Here is a 17,866-nt window from a genome sequence, read left to right on the forward strand (position 1 = left end):
TCAAATAAATAAATAAAATCTTAAAAAAAAAAAATAGAGCTACCCTATGACCCAGCAATTGCACTACTAGGTATTTACCCCAAAGATACAGATGTAGTGAAAAGAAGGGGCACATGCACCCCAATGTTCATAGCGGCAATGTCCACAATAGCCAAACTGAGGAAGGAACCGAGATGTCCTTCAACAGATGAATGGATAAAAGAAGATATGGTACATATATACAATGAAATATTATTCAGCCATCAGAAAGGATGAATACCCACCATTTACATCAACATGGATGGAACTGGAGGGGATTATGCTAAGTGAAATAAGTCAAGCAGAGAAAGTCAATTATCATATGGTTTCACTCATATGTGGAACATAAGCAATAGCATGGAGGACCATAGGGGAAGGGAGGGAAATCTGAAGAGGGAGAAATCAGAGAAGGAGACGAACCGTGAGAGACTATGGACCCCAAGGAACAAACTGAGGGTTTCAGAGGGGAGGGGGTTGGGGAGAGGGGATAACAGAGTGATGAGTATTAAGGAGGGCATGTGTTGTGATGAGCACTGGGTGTTATAAGTAACTAATGAATCACTGAACACTACATCAAAAACTAAGGATGTACTATACAGTGGCTAACTGAACATAATAAATTTTTTAAAAATAGCTACTTTGCAAATTTTACAAAATATGTGATCATGTGAACACATCGCCTACAGCTTTTCCCCAAACCTGGTGTAGAACTCAGGAATGAAGGGCTCTGAAGCTCTATTTTGCCTCTGATGAAATAATTTGCTCCTCTTCTGGCTGAACAAATGTTTTTTAAATAACAAACATCAGATATTTGTCAATAATTGTGATTATAAATATTAAAGGAATTTTATTTTAAGACACAGTAAGTCCAATTGGTAATTAACAATAATTGGACAACTCAGTGAAAATTCTAAAAAAATGGTGTCTAGAGCAAATTTTGTTCTTGGAATTATAAAACTGTTAATACCAATTTTCTATAAAAAAACAAAGACCTTCTGCATCTAAAGCAGAAACAAAATGTGGAATTAAATAAATTTTTTAAATGGCCACATATTTCAGCAGTTAAAAAACAAGATAATAGTTGAGAAGAGCACGCTGAGTTAGCCACTGGCAGGAAGACTGTGGAAGATATATTTGGAACCTTGCTTTCCAAAGGGCCTATAAAAATAAATAAGAGAAGGAAATAATTCTGAAATTTAATTTTGATGGAATTTTCTCCTGTGCTTACTCCCAGAAACATAAAAATTGCAATCTTATAACACATTATCTCTAAAAAATACATACAGTTACTTTGTTGTATAAATAGATACAGCATATTTCTCCATTAAACAAAATATTAAATCAAAATATTTTATGTACTAGTAATATGAGAAAAATTTTCTGTATTTTTTTTAATTTAAATTCAACTTAGTTAACATATAGTGTACTATTAGTTTCAGGGGTAGAATTTAGTGATTCATCATTTGCATATAACACCCAGTGCTCACAACATCCAGTGCCCTCCTTAATGTCCATCACCCAGTTACCTCATCCCTCCCCTCCAGCAACCCTCAGTTTGTTCCCTATAGTTAAGAGTCTCTTACGGTTTGTCTCCCTCTCTGTTTTTATCTTATTTTATCTTTCCTTCCCTTCCCCTGTGTTCATCTATTTTGTTTCTTAAATTCCACATGTGAGTGAAATCACATGGTATTTGTCTTTCTCTGACTTATTTCACTGAGCGTAATACCTTCTAGTTCCATCCACATCATATTTTTAAAAACAGTGTTTTCATACTGAGTTCATTCATTTGAATTATCTTCAATTATGCATTAGAAAATTACCAATTCTTTGTACTCATATTGACTAAAAAGATTAAACTTCCAACCCAATTGTCAGTTCCTAAGAAATCCAGTCCGTAATTCAGGATACTCATGAAAATAGCTAAAATTACCCAAGTTTTAAAAGAATCCCCAAACCATTCATTAAGAGTTTAAAGAAAAAATTGGTCTTAGATTTAGGAATCAAATTCCAGCTGAAACTTAGGAGATTAAATGGCCCAATCTCTGAAGTAGGTTAAATGACCTGCTTATTTTCATATCTTTCCATTTCATTTTTTTTCTTCCTTCCTCCTTCTTTTCTTTCTTGAAACCAGAGGAACTGGGTAGCCTTGCCACAAAAACCATTAGCAAATGAAATGTAAATTATAAAAAAAGTATTTCAAGACATCAAGTTTGTGAAGGAGGGTCGGAAAAGAATGAAAACATTTTGGAAAGTTGCTGAGGAACGGCAAAGCGAAAACCAAAGCAGAAACCCCCAAAAGTTAGCAGAAGCAGTCATTAATGAACAAGACCAATTATAGTCAAATCAAAGTCAACAGGGAATATTCAAACTCATTCCAATATATATACCAACAGATCAAATTTGGACCTGTCAAATCTAGCTTCCTGTTTCACTTCTCTGGTAACCTAAATTGACAAAATGCTTCATTGTCATAGCGTTACTACTCCAGAAATATCCCAATTTCTATTGATAATGCAGAATAAAACCACCCATACCCTATACACTTAACACACACACATACACACACATGGACACACACATTTTGATGAGTGTTTTGCAAGTTGTAGATTTGCCATAAGCTCAAATAAAGTATGTAATAGAACTGAAACATATTACCATATAAAATATTTTAACAAAACCTATTGGAAAAATGCCTTATAAATGTCACTGTCTAAAACAGAGGTCAACACAATATGGTCTGTAGTCCAAATCTAGCTCACCACCAGTGAAATAAGAATGATTTAATGAATGAACATTTATAATCAATCTGAGAACTGAAAACATTAACTTTGAACTACAATTATGAAATGTCTCCCACCCAAAAAAATTATTCATTTTTTCTCATTAGACTACTATTATAAAAAATTTCCTCAATTATTATTATTATGCTTTGAACTATGTCAATAAATTTTGTGGAAATTTTTTTTCTCTCTTAATGTACTTACATAATATCCTCAATTTTGCCTCCTAGCCTATACCACCTAAGATATGTACTATCTGGTATTTATCAGAAAAAGTTTGCCAACACCTAGTCTAAAACAACTTGATCTACAAAACTGTTTTAGCCCTACTTATTTCTAGCTTTTATAATGTATGTATGTATGTATGCATTTAGAGTGTACAACATAACTATTCACATAAAAGATTTACAGCTACCTCCTAATGCTTCCTAAATCATTACCAGGGAAAAGGCCGTAATAACTATCTCCTGAAAATAGATTGTTATGCAGAGCTAATAATAATGGATGGCATTTATCTCACCTTAGAATAAAATAGAAAGGAGGTACTAATTTTACCCAATAATTCAGTTTAAAAACATTAAAATTATAATACCCAGTGCTAGCGGGGCATAAACAACAAAACCCATTTCTACATTCACTGTAGCAGTGTTAAATGGCACAATCTACCTGGAAAGCAGTTTGGTAATAGCAAAATACATTAAAACACCCTGATACAGGTAAATACACTTTTTGTAAATCCAAAAATATGAAAATATACACACACATAAAGATGTTCAACAGACTGTTACTTATGATAGTCACCTGCCCCTACCATTCACCAAGTTTTAGAAGCGAGAAAGCTTGGTACCACCCTTTCCTTCATACCAACAGTCAATAATTCCTTGCCCTTTGTCTTCCATATCCTTTCCTTCTTCATCTCTGCAGCTACTGTCCTGGATTAAGAACCTGCCATTTCACATCTTGGGACTGGTTCAACAAAGCAAGGCCTAAGCTTATCCAATTTGAAAAAGAAAAAATAAGGTAAAAATTGTGAATACAAAATCTGCATCACCAATGCCCCCCAATGTTAAGAGAATGTTAAGAAAAGCATAACACAGGGTAGAGTAGTAATACAGAAAGGGAAAATATTCATAACTAATTGAAGTTAAAAACATACTTTTTAATAAAATTTTATAAAAACATATGACCATGAGAACACATTTTAGAGTCCCTACCTATGCTGGAGGCCCATGCAAGCCCAGAGTTTTTAATTTAAGCTTTATTTCAGCTTCTTGGTATATCTGGCTCCTTACCAAACCCTCAGTTCCTAAGGTTAGTAATTTCTAAGCCATCCATCCAATCATATTGCTGAAGATTAATTTTTCTAAAATGAAATTCTAAACACATTCCTTCACTACTTGAAAAACTTTCTTGCCAATAGTATAATTGGCACAAATCCCTCCATGACACCACCTCCACCTACTTCTCCAACCTCATTCTCTGTTGTTCCAGACATGCTGCATTATTTACAGTTCCTCGTAATGTTATTTCAATCCTCCCGTACCTTAGCAGATGCTCTTTCCTCTAACTAAAATACATTTTCTTCTCTTTTCCAGCTAACAGATTTCTACTCATTTCTTCTATCTCAGCTTACCTGTTAAAGCCTTCCCAGACCTGAAAATAGAGTTGATAGCAAGCTCATTGGCTAACTTGCCTCCAGTACTGCACTTACCACCTGTTATAAGGACTCATTCATTGTGTATTTTCCCTGATAATTTAAAAGCTTATTCAGGGCAGAGATCTTATCCTAGCCATCTTCCCCCAGGTGTCTGCATTAAGTAAGTACTTACTAATCCCTAGTTGAACAAATGAATGAAAAAGGAAGAGAAGCAAGTATGCCAAAAGGTAATTTTTGTTGCTTTTGGTTATTGATATGTTAGCGATTTTTTACCCTTATTTTAAAATGCTTTTGTTATGTGGCTCTATTTGCTTTATAATAGGAAATCTAATTTATAATAAAACATTTCTTTGAGGCTTACTCTAGTTTCCATTAGATCTGCTATATAATTCTCTTAAAACTCTGCAAACCTGTGCCCAGCTTATTTATACGGCCAATAGTCTACTTTACTTGAAATCATATTTAGATCCCTGTACACAATTAGCTAAATAAATATCATTAGTGCAGCTTCATTAAAGTGTATTTTTCTTAAATATTTCTCAGTACACATATTTCTCAGTAAGTGAGCATCTATTGGAGTTTTGGCAAGAAAAATCCTATAATGGACTTATTTCTGTAGGTAGATATTTCAAGCACTAACTGAAAGGGATAATAATTTCTTTGCCATCTGGAATAAAACAGTGATGAATACTACAAGACTCCAATTATGTTCATATGCATGAAGCCATGTTTCTGAATCACTGTTATAATTCCTATCTCCCACCTAGGATGCACTAAAGAATTGTTTTTAAAAGGAAAATATCCCAAACAATCTAATAATCCCCCTAAATATAATCTTCATTGAAGCTGAACATATTTTATTCTTTTTTAGGAAAGCTATCATTACCATGATCCAGTAAATGCCTGCAGGGACTTTAGAGCACACATTCTACCCTTTTTCTCTTGTATGATTTAAATATGTTGTTTTATTACACATTGTTTAAATATGCTCTACGTGAAGCAGCCCACAGACACACGGCACATTTAGATATGGATACAGGTTAAAAGCACCGGAAATGCAAACCACAGGCCATAGGAAAAATATCACCAAATTGGAATTGAGGCCATTTTAGCAGCTCCAGAACCATTTGAATCCTGGTAGAACCTAAACCCTCATTCAGGTATGCATTCAGTTTCTAGCCTATGGTATAATGTCCTTATATTGGACCTCTCCACAAACATGTTCCTGTTTCTCCTTTGTGTAAGGCATTATTCTGAGTTCGTGTGATGAGAGACCTTATAGCTAAGTATGGGCTTTTTTCCAGGATAGATCCATGCCTCAACCAGGCTGGTTTGCTTGTTTTAAGGAAAGACAGTATTCTCATTGCACAAGGCTGCATGCACGATTCATCTGAGATGAAGTGTAGTACAGCAGGAAGAACACAAGCTTTAGAGTCACACAGTTATGGAGTCCCTGCACTAGCATTTCAAGGTCTGTGTGAAATTGAGGTCATTGAGCTTCTTTGAACCCTGGTGTTATGGGTTGAATTGTGCAACCCCCCCTCCCAAATTCATATGTTGAAGTCCTAACTCCCAGTATGTCAGAAGATGACATTTGAAAATAAGGTCATTTCTATAATTAGTTAAGATAAGGTCATTAGTATGGGCCCTAATCCAATATGACTGGTGTCCTTATAAAAAGAAAAAAAGCAAATTTGGACATAGAGATAGACATTCATAGAGGAAAGATGATGGGAAAAGACAGGGAGAAGATACCATCTACAAGCCAAGGAGAGGGAATAGATTCTTCCCTCACAGCCCTCAGAAAGAACTAACCCTGCCAACACCTTGATTTCAGACTTTGACCCTCCAGAATCACGACACAATAAATTTCTGTTGTTTAAGCCACCCCCTCTGTGGTACTTTGTTATGGCAGCCCTAGCAGACTAATACGCCTGGTTTCCTCAAATATCAAATATTTAATGTAAAGGATGTAGTGCCATTATAAAGATTAAAAACCACATTAGAGGTACTCAAAAGAGGGTAAGCAATATTTTTTTATCATTTAGGATATAATATTTAAAGTATTTTATTTCATATCCTTGAATCTTGCTTCTCTCTCCATTCAGGCAGCCAAATTGCTATACTCTGAACTCACAGCATTAGAAAATCATTGGCAGAGCAGGGGAAGTGTCAATTAAATTACTGGTTTTTGAGTTTCAAAAGCCTAAGACCCTCTGGGAAATTGTAATGACTCCCATGCATACAAAAGAGACCTAGAAGAGACTCTCCTATGTATTAACTAACCTTAGAGTAGATTTAGATCCCTCTGGGTGAAAAATAAGGTGGTCAAGACATATACAGACATTAGTGGATCCAGGTGCAATTTGGGATGGAGTGACTGCATCTTGACCTCACCCCCCACCACCTCAACTCAACCTAGTAGGGTTGGAATGACCAGACATTAGATTGGAAGATTCAGCTGAGTTACCTCCATTGAACAGGTATGAAATGCCAAAGTAAAGGGCTTTTTTGCCAGATCAAAATCCAGATTTTAAAAGAAAATCACAAGACTGGTCAGATGGCCCTAAAGCCAACAAGATAATGTAAAGGATCAAAACAATAGAAATTAGGAGATGCTTTACGAAGAGATTCTTGGATTGAGCTGCTACTCTATGGTAAATCCCACCTCCCCCCAAGCAAGAGAGCTGGAAGGTACCACTTTTCTCTCTCAAGTATTTACAGAGGCTTCAAAGGAACAAGTTAGACAGCCTGAATGTGTCCCCTAGAGTTTGGGAAACCCAATGGACTGCAGACTGATTCTCACCTTGGAAATCTGGAGGACAAGAGGGTCAGGCTAGGAGCAGCTCTGGAATCTGAGAAGTACCTGCACCCTTCCTGCCCATAGAGGTTCATAAGATTCATGTTTTCATGAAGCAGGTGTGGGCCACGTATGAGAGAGCCATGCTGAAGCCCAAGATGACCATCTGGAAGTATCACTGATACCCTAGATGAGAGTGCATGTAGAATGGACTATCTGAAAACCAGAAGCTCCATTGGAAAGTGAATAGCTAGAGAAGAAGCCCTACTCAACTCAGGGGAGTTGAGCCAGATGGGTCCAGAAGGGAGCCAAATGAGTGTCAGTTTTATTTTTTATTTTATTTTTTTGAGCCTCAGTTTTAACCATCGCCAGGCCCAGAATGCATGGAGCCAGCTTAACACAGGACCATTTCAAGTAAGAAACATTCTTAAGCCATTTATTTCTTCTTCTTTCCCATGCTCCAACCACTTAAGGTTTAGCAATAGATAGCAAGTGGGAGAGGAGGTGACAGATAAAAAGAGAAAAAAACCCCACACCCTCTCCCAGTGCAATTTTTGGCCCAACCCAAAAATGGGCCCCAGATGGGGGAGAAGGGATGATGGATATTAAATTAACTTTCAAGCTATGATTATGGTCTGAGATTAGACATTCTAATTTCTGAATGAAGACTATGTTTGGAATCTAAAGTGCCAAAAAGAATTCTTTTTTTTTTTTAAATCTAAGAGTAGTCCTATTAGGGATGGAGCCTGCCTGAGACCTATTTTTTTTTCCCAAAGGCAAGGGAACTCCCACCACCCTTTCCCAATTCATTTTAAAAGAACAACAAGTAAAACAAATAAATTATGTTTTGACTGATTTCCTAAGTTGTGCTTGTTCAAAGTACTGTTACAGAGAGAAACCCCAAATATGTGAGTGAGAGATAATGGTAGGAGGGAAAGGATCTTCTTTCTTGGATATAGCCTGGACCTTAGAGATGGCCAAGCAATATGTCCAGGAAGATGGACCTGACCAGGCTTGCAAAGGATCCCATAGAGTAGCATGATACAAGAGCAACACAGGTATCATGTGCTTCAGAGTGGCATGAGAGAGCGAAGAATTTCATCCCACCACAGAGAGTTTCTTCTGGTTCAGCAGGAGTGACAGCATGCCCTGATATGCCCAGGAGGTACCTGGAAAAGCTTGAAGAATGAGAGCAGAAGATCCTCAAAGGAAGATTAAGGTATGCCTCAGCAGTTGCCCACAAGTACTGACAAGGGATAGGAAGAAATCTGTGGCTAATGAAGAAATGGCAGCCAAAGAACAGGTATGTCATCCTCAAAAGCTTGGTATCTCACAACCTTACCTAGAACTTAGATGCAACCTCAGATTGCTTCCACATGGTTAAATGGAAGATCAAACCGTAATTTAGATTTAGCTATAGAAGAATAAAGAAAGTTACATGTCTTGCATACTTAGTGTGTAGACAGAGACATACCTGCCACATAAGGGTAAGTTTGTCCAAGACTTCTAAGGATCCTCTTGAAGTATGTCTTTACACTGCAGACTGATTAAAAAGCCTAGAAGAGAATTAGAGCTAAGTCATTTAGAGGCAGATTCACTTTGTAAAGAGGTCAACTCTCAAATTTTAGCTGTTGGGGAAATACCAGTGGATTGTGATAAACTGAGCATTTACTACTATAGAACCCATGAATTGCACCTAGACATCAGCAGAAAGAAAGAAAATACAAAAGAAAGATAATAGAGATCAGGTTCTTTGGTTTGTTTTTTTAATCAATGCGCCAAATTCCAGAAGAACTCATAGAAAAGTGAAGGTGGGCGCCTGGGTGGCTCAGTCGTTAAGCGTCTGCCTTCGGCTCAGGTCATGATCCCAGGGTCCTGGGATCGAGTCCCACATCGGGCTCCCTCCTCGGTGGGAAGACTGCTCTCCCTCTCCCACTCCCGCTGCTTGTGTTCCTGCTCTCGCTATCTCTGTCCCTGTCAAATAAATAAAATCTAAAAAAAAAAAAAAAGAAAAGAAAAGTGAAGGCATAACAGGGAATTTAAGGTTCCCATCCCAGGAATGTGGAATTTTTTAAAGTATCAAATATGTTTTTACTGAAAGAAGAAAAATAAATCCAAATAAGGCATTAGATTGTGACAGGCGTGCTCCTTAGAGAAAGTATTCAAGGAAATCCTCTAATAAGGTGACATTTAAGCAGAAAACAGGATGAAGTAAGTAAACCAGAGGGAGGAGCTTTCCCAGCAGAGGGAATAGCAAGTACAAAGGCCCTGTGGTGAGAGCTTGCTAAGCAGGTCCAGGGACAGCAAAAAGGCCACTATGGCTCCAGCATGATATGCAAGGGAGAGAGAAGTAGGACATGAGTGAGGTTGGAAAGGGCCAGGAAAAGGCTTTGGATTTTAATCTAGGAGCCGGTAGAGGGCTGCCTTCTTCTTTAATTAAACAATTTAGTTTGAGATAATTGTAGACTCACAGGCAGTTGTAAGAAACAGATTCCTGCACCTTTTGCTTCATTCCCCCCAGTGGTAACATCTTGCAAAACTATAGTACAACACCAAAATCAAGATATTGACATTGATAGAGTCAAGACAGACATTTCCATTACCGTAAGAATCCCTCAGATTGTCTTTTTATAGCAATAACCATTTCCCTCCCATCCCACCTCCTCCATACACAGTGGAAATCACTAATTGACTTATAATTAGTATAATTTTGTCATTTCAAAAATATTATATAAATGAAATCATATAGTCGACATAATTCTCTGGAGATTCATCCAGGTTGGAGTATCAATAGTTCTCTAATTTTTATTGCTGAGTAGTGTGTTCTATGGTACAGATCATTTAACCATTCACTCATTGAAGGACACTGTGCTGCTTCCAGTTTGAAGTTATTATGAACAAAGCTGTTGGAAGCATATGCATACAGGTTTTTATATGAACAAAAGTTTTCCTTTCTCTGGGATAAATGCCCAGGAGAGCAATTGCTGGTTTGTACTGGAGTATGTATGTTAAATTTTCTTTAAAAACCTGCCAAACTATTTTGCAGAATGGTTGTGCCATTTTACATCCCCATCAGCAATACATGAGTGAGCCAGTTTCTGTGCATCCTTGCCAGCATTTGGTGTTGTCATTAGTTTTTATTTTAGCCATTCTGCTTTTCTCTAATGATTAGTGATGATTAGTGATGCTGAACATCTCTCATGTACTTATTTGCTATCTGTATATATCTTCTCCCATAAAATGTTTCTTCATGTCTTTGGACATTTTCTAATTGATTTTTTTACCTGTAGATTGAAAGATTATATTCCTAGTACTAGTTGTTTGTCAGATACATGGTTTGCAAATATGTTCTCCCAGTGTGTAGCTTGCCTTTTCATTCTCATTAATGGGTCTTACACAGAGCAAAAGTTCTTAAGTTTGACAAGATCCAACTTATCAACCTTTCCTTTTATGGATTGTGCTTGTGGTAGAAAGTCCAAAAATGCATTGCCTAACCCTAGATCCTAAAGACTTCCATTTTTTTCCTAAAAATTTTATAATTTTAGATTTTACACTTAATTTCATGATATATACTGAGTTACTTTTTATATAAGCTGTCAGACTTAGGCCAACATTTTTTGTTTGTTTGTTTTGGGTTTTTTGCCTATGAATGTCCAATTGGCCTAACACCATTTGTTGAAAAGGCTGTATTTCCATTGAATTGATTTTGCACCTTTGTCAAAAATCCATTAAATATGTTTGTGTTAGTCAGTTTCTGGATTCCCCATTCTGTTCCATTAATATATGTGCCTATCGCTCTACCAAATTCACAGAGTCTTGATTACTATGGCTATATAATAAATCTAGAAATTAGGTGTGTTAATCCCTGTCACTTTATTTTTCTAATTCAAATTCATTATAGCTATTCTGATTCCTTTGCCTTTTCATATAAATTTTAGGATAATTTTGTTTATATGTACAAAAAAAATCTTGCTGAAAATTTGATAGGAATTATGTTAAATCTGTATGACAGTTTGGGGGAATTGACATCTTTGTATTGGTGAGTCTTCCAGTCCATGAACATGGTATCTATTTTTAGATATTCCTGGATTTTAACATAAAAGTCTTGTACATGTTTTGTTCGATTTATACCTAAGTATTTAATTTCTTTAGTAACTGTAAATGGCATTGTATTTTTAATTTTGGTGTCCAGGTGTTCACTGCTATTATAAAAGAATATAATTGATTTCTGTATGTTTATCTTGTATCCCACTACTTGGATGAACTCACTTATTAGATTGACAAGTGTGTTTTTTAAGTTCCTTGGGATTTTCTACATAAACAAAAATGTCACCTGAAAATAGGGACAGTTTTATTTCTTCCTTTCTGATCTCTATGCTTTTAATTTCCTTTTTTTTTTTTTTCCTTTTGCACTGGCTAGAAATTCTAGCACTATATTAAATAAGAGTGGTGAGTACACACATTCTTGACCTACTTCCTGATCTAAGGGGAAAGAATTCAGTCTTTCATCATTAAAGGTAATGTTAGTTGTAGACTGTTATGCATTTTTTAATATATGTTTATATATCAATTTGAGGAAGTTCCTGGTTCCTATTTATCTGAGAGTTTTTATCATGAATGGGTGTTAAATTTTGTCAAAAGCTTTTTCTATATGAATTGATAGAATCATGTGACATTTCTTCTTTAGCCTGTTACATGGTGAATCACACTAATAGTTTTTCAAGTACCGAACCAGCCTTGCATCCCTAGAATAAACCCCATTGATCATGGGATATATGTCATTTTATATGAATTCTATTTGCTAATGTTTTGTTAAGGATTTTTGTGTTTGTGTTCATGAGGGATATTTGTGTCTGGTTTTCTTTTCTTTCTTTCTTTCTTTCTTTTTTTTTTTTTTTTGTGTGTGTGTGTGTGTACTGTCTTTGTTGGGTTTTGGTATCTGGATAACACTACCATAAAATAAATGGTTTTCTGGAAGAGATTGTGTAGAATTGGTGTTACTTCTCTAAGTGTCTGTTAGAACTCGCTAGTGAACCCATCTGGGACCAGATTTTCCTCTTTGAAAGCTTAAAAATTTTATGTTCAATGTCCCTATTAATTATAGGGATATTCAAATTATCTATTTAAGATTAGGTAAATTGTGGTAGTTTGTGCTTTCTAAGGAACTGGTTCATTTCATCTAAGTTGGCAAATGTATGTGTATAGAGCTGTTTGTTATATCCCCATATTATCCTTTCGATGTCTGCAGGGTCTGCAGTGATCACTCTTTTTCATTCCTGATATTGGTAATTTGTGTCTTTTCTCTTTATTCTTTGTTAGTCTTGCAGAGGCTTGTCAATTTCATCAATTTTCAAATGGCCATATTTTTTTCATTGATTGTTTTTCTGCTTTCAATTTTATTGGCATTTGTTCTTAACATTATTATTTCCTTTCTTCTGCTTTCTTTGGGTATATTCAGCTCTCCTTTTTATAGGTTCTTGAAATGGGAGGTTAGATTACTGATTTTTCCTTTTTTCTAATGTATATATTTAGTGCTATAATGAGTCCTCTTAGCACTTCTTTATCTGTGACCCACAAATTTTGATGTTGTATTTTTATTTTCACTCAGTTCAATGTATTTTTTATGTCTTTTGAGACTGCCTTTGTGACCCATTGATTATTATTTATAATTCAGTATGTTGCTGAATTTCTAAGTGCTCAGAGATTTTCATGTTATCTTTCTATTATTCACTTCTAATTTGATTCCATGCTGGTCAAATAATACATTCCATAAGACTTTAATTCTTTTTAAATGTGTTGAGATTTATTTTCTGATCCAGGATATAGTCTCTCTTGGTATACGTTCCATAGTCACATGACAAGACCATGTGTTTTGCTGCTGATGGGTGGAATTCTGTGAATATCAATTAGAGCCTATTGGTGACTGATGTTGAGTTTTCTATATCCTTGTTGATTTTCTGTATAGTTTTCTATCAATTGATAATGCAGGGTGTTGAAATCTTCAACTATATTTGTGAATTTGTCTATTTCTCTTTTCAAACCTGTCAATTTTTGCTTCATGTATTTTGCAATTCAGTAATTTAGTGCATACACATTTAGGATTGCCATGTTTTTTTGATGGAACAACTCTTTAATCATTATATAATAGCCCCCTCTATCACTGGTAATTTTTTCTTTTGCTCTCAAGTCTACTGTATCTGATATTAATATAGCAACTCCTGCCTTTTTAATTTATGTTTTCATTATACATCTTTATCTATCCTTTTACTTTCAACCTGTCTATATCATTATATTTGAAGAGAATTTCTTATAAACAGCATATAGTTAGGTCCTATTTTTAATATACTCTGACAATCTTTTAATTGTTCTATTTAGTCCATTTATATTTAATGTAATTATTGATATGTTAGGACTGAAGTCTGCAATTTCGTTTTTTTGTTTTCGACTTTCCTCTATTTTTCATTTCTCGTTCCTTTTTTCTGCCTTCAACAATTTTTATAATTCACTTTTGATTTATATGCAGTATTTTTTAGTATCTCTTTGTGTAGCTTTTTTAGTGGTTGCCTTAGGTATGACATTATATATACAAAACTCATCATAGTCTGATGGTGTCATCATTTTACCACTTTGAGTTAAGTACATCATAAATTGTGCCCTCCTGAATATTTCTGCAAAAAAAAAAAGACTGATAAATCAAAAATCTGAACATCAAAATACATGTAGCTATAGGAGATAGTGTTTTGTTTTCTCCCCAAGCTCTCTTGTTTTCCTCCACCTAAAACTATACATGCATTCATATCTCCACTAAAAAGATAACTGAGAAATGGATTGGGATTAGTTGGGGGGGTGGGGGAGAAACTACTCTAATTTGAAACACTAAGATTTCAGGCATTTGATATATACTCTTGGATAGACAACTTTAAAGGTAATTTCTGAAAATTTCTGAAAAATTTTTGAAGTCTGGATAAAATTTTCCCCTTATTGTATTATCAAGGATGTGGGCATCAACAATTCATAGTCTGTTAAAATTGTGGGTTGCTTAACAACGACCTAGACTGCTGTTCTATTTGATAGAAAATAGATTTCAAAGAGATGAAGATAACTTGCCCAAGGTCACAAGTGAGTCAGTGATAGTACTGAAGCTAGAACTGAGGTTTAATGATATGGAACTACAAAATGAAGATACTAGATAAAAATACTAAATTTTTATCTAAAGTATATCAAAAGTCTGCTTGGGAATGCAGTTGTGCTTCATTTCCTTAAGAAAGGCAAAATAAGAACATGGCAGGTAGAATATTATCACTCATCTACACTGAAATTTAACCAGGACACAGGAGTTTAAACTTATCCACATGCCAAAAATAGCAATTGGTAACAGATAAATGGACCAACCATTGATATTATTGCAGACACTGGCCCACACAAGAGGTTCCAAACATGAAATTGTAAGAGTTAGCATGTCTTTTTCCATTGTGTATCAGTAAGTTTTTCCCCATCTATTCAGGCTCCTCCAAAGTGGCAAATTTGAAGGACACTGGCGTAGTTTCCACATTATGCAGTTTTTACTCACTTTAGATGTAAAAACACTTGAGTGCTTGCAAAGGGACTGTCCTCAATCCCAAAATATTTTTTTATACTCCCTGATTCATTTTATGAAGGATCAAACCTCTAGCTTCTAGCTCTAAGTTTCAGACTTCCCCTTTTAGTCATGAAATCTTCTATGATCCAAACTGTAGAAAAAATTCTCGCTCTACATCTCCCATTTATATTCACAGTCAGATACTATAATTAAATAATAGAGTTTCATTTACTTGGGCTCAAATCCATTAATTTTTTTTCTTATTTTTACTCATCTCTTTTCTCTGAAATGTATCCCAGTATTATTATTATCCTTGAGCACACAAATACACAGACTGTGAATCTATAATGAGATCTTCCTATTTTTTTAGAATAGATTTTGCTTTGATTAAATGTCTACATTGCCTCTACTTAGATGCTTTCTAAATTTGAACAAGTACCTGATCCTATTGAAAAATAAAGTCAACCTTTAACAAATGACCTCCTAGCCAAATACGTGTATTATATTTGCTCCAGGGAAAAACTGGTTCACAAGCTTACTTGGTTTCCTTGACATGATGCCAGCAGAGAGTGAATGTGCTAATGCTCCACATCAAAGTGAAAATTCAAATGCCCTTCCATTCCAGCCCAGTGGATTGGCCAAATGATGGAGAACTGTTCAGCATCATGTACAGAGAGAGCCACCTACCTTCCTCTCAACCAGTGGTGCCACATATGATGAGAAGCAGGACATGAAGGAGTAAAGGTGCTAAACACTCCAACAGGGAAGTATCTACATCGGAAAGAAAAACTAAGCTATCCAGCTGTCACTGTATCCAACTCTTTAACCAGACAGAACTAACCACAGTCCTAGACTTTTTTCACAAGAGAAGAGGAAGCTTGTAAAATTTGTATTCACACGTCCAATGTTGTGCTCTCACCGCATGCCTATGAAACTCCCTTGTCAACAGAGCTTTTACCCTTGCCTTTCTCTCTTTTTCAGGATTTCTACTCCAAATCCCCAGCACACTTAGAGCAGTGATCTCCAAGGCATTTCTATAGCTGATGCAAATTATATTTCTTTGTTTGACTCCTGGAGATGGGGTGGGAAAGAGAAAGATGTGTAAAAGCCCCAAAGTGGCAGCGAAAACCAAAACAGCTGATGAAAGCTCATAACATTTTTCACTAGTTTACTGTGTAAATGCCCCTGCTAATTTAGAAAAGCCTTTGTGGTTTTTAACATTAAAAAGTAAAATAGATGTACTCCTATGCTGATGTGCATGGACTAAAGATGAAGTTATACTTTACCAGTGAAAAATCAGTAATTGAACAGATCAAATACCTCAATATAGACCATGAACTGTTAATAGGAGGACAATCTATAAATGCATTTTTCATTGTTAATAGGCAACATTTCTACATAAGAAGACTTGTTTCCCTCTCCAGCCATAGTACCATCATGGATCAAATGTAACAATAAAATAACTGACCTAGTTTGGATAAGACAGCACATACTATTTTAATGCTTTTTACAACACAAAGCCATTATTCCTGACTAGAAGCAAAAATCCTCATAATACACCAAGTTCTATATTCAATGAACAAAAAACAATCCTAAATTAACCCCTCAGCTGATATAGTAAAGACTGAATGGATAAAGATGGTAAGAACTACATACCAATCTGTGGATTAGGCTGGTACACTCTGTTCATCCTATAGATCTTAGCCCAAGCTGAAAGTGCAGAGTAAAACGGTCTTCTGGCCACCTCTATGAGTAAGATGAATTTCCTGGTCCTCATATTAATGTCACAGACAGTTCACCCCATCTCTGAGCACTAAGTCAAATTAAATAAATATATTGTTGAGCAATACCTGTAACGTACTTTGTTAGATGATGTGGAGAAAACAAAGTCATTAAAACTTACTAATAAAAAAGCTGTGATCTAACTACTTCAAAGTTGGAAAAGTCATTAGCAGAGAAAGAAGTAAAACAAGGAATACATTCCAGAATGTCAGGAAAGGGTTTATTACAGCAAAACATACGTTTGTGTGTTAATATATAAAAAAATTAAATAGCACCTGAAGTATAATAATGTCAAAAATTTTAGAAAACTCATTTTAGACATCCGAAATTCTTGGGTCAGAAGAAGAACAGGAAGACCTGGAGTTGCAGTGAGTCAGTAGGTGGTCTCTCCTAAGTACTGAAAGGGCAGGAAGAACCTGAAGAACAAGGCCTGCTGGCAGGCCCAAGCAAGAGCAGGGCAGTTCTAGATTTTGGAAGGAGCCAAAGATAACAGGACCCATACACTTTCATCTAAGGAGCTCTAAGAATCAGGGCTTCCACATCCACAACTCAGTCAATCCTGGTTTATTCTCCCCAAGTGTCTTTCCACTGACAGATCTTGGACTAGCCCTTGTAACATACTCATGAATCGCCACCTTATATCCAGTCACCTCCATGGGCAATGGAGGGAGTTTTCAGTGGTCAACCCACTTGGACAATATCTAAAATTTCTTTGTCATGTGTACTATCTTTGGAGTCCACAAAGAGTCATGAAAGTATTTGAGTACGATCTGAATAAGGAAACATGGTGACTGAAACACAGCCTTAGGAAAGCAAATCCAGTCACTCAACTAGTATGCAATAATTTCAGATAATGGTTCAGTTCCTGATTTGGTAAAAAAAAAAAATGAGATTATACAAGGAAGTAAGGGCACTGAGTATCTAAAGAGGATGGCTACTGAAGATACATAAAGTAAGGTCTGTACAATAGATGCTATTTTTATTTTGAGCACTGATACTCAAACACAGTTTAATAAAAATACTACAATATAGCAAAGTGTTTATCATGAACTCTGGAGTTTATGCTGGATAGAGTCTTCCTATCTGGGTGATCTTAGGTAAGTTACTTAATCTCTAAGCCCAGGTTTTATCTGTAAATTAGAAATAATACTTACCAGAAAAATTGTCTACTCAGCATCTCACTGAAAAACCATGCTGCCCCTATTCTCAGACTTCATGGTTCAAGTGAGTTTGACCCACACCTCCTCTAG

The 17,866-nt window shown here is 35.7% G+C and overlaps 1 protein-coding gene across 13 annotated transcripts in view; it reads right to left on the minus strand.

Annotated features, from left to right (window-relative positions):
• The window catches only part of SOX5 (SRY-box transcription factor 5), a 993,366-nt gene that overhangs the window by 834,684 nt on the left and 140,816 nt on the right, over positions 1–17,866 (minus strand). For 9 of the 13 annotated variants that reach the window (XR_014145609.1, XR_014145610.1, XM_081821346.1 and 6 more), the window contains one exon: positions 8,730–8,811. The exons of the other annotated variants lie outside the window; for them this stretch is intronic. The gene's annotated coding sequence lies outside the window, so the exon portion shown is untranslated. The remainder of the gene's footprint in view (positions 1–8,729; positions 8,812–17,866) is intronic. 13 annotated transcript variants of the gene reach the window in all.

This window comes from Leptonychotes weddellii, chromosome 5, assembly GCF_054177405.1.
Source record: "Leptonychotes weddellii isolate Sample4059 chromosome 5, ASM5417740v2, whole genome shotgun sequence".
In the NCBI taxonomy this organism is placed as follows: domain Eukaryota; kingdom Metazoa; phylum Chordata; class Mammalia; order Carnivora; family Phocidae; genus Leptonychotes; species Leptonychotes weddellii.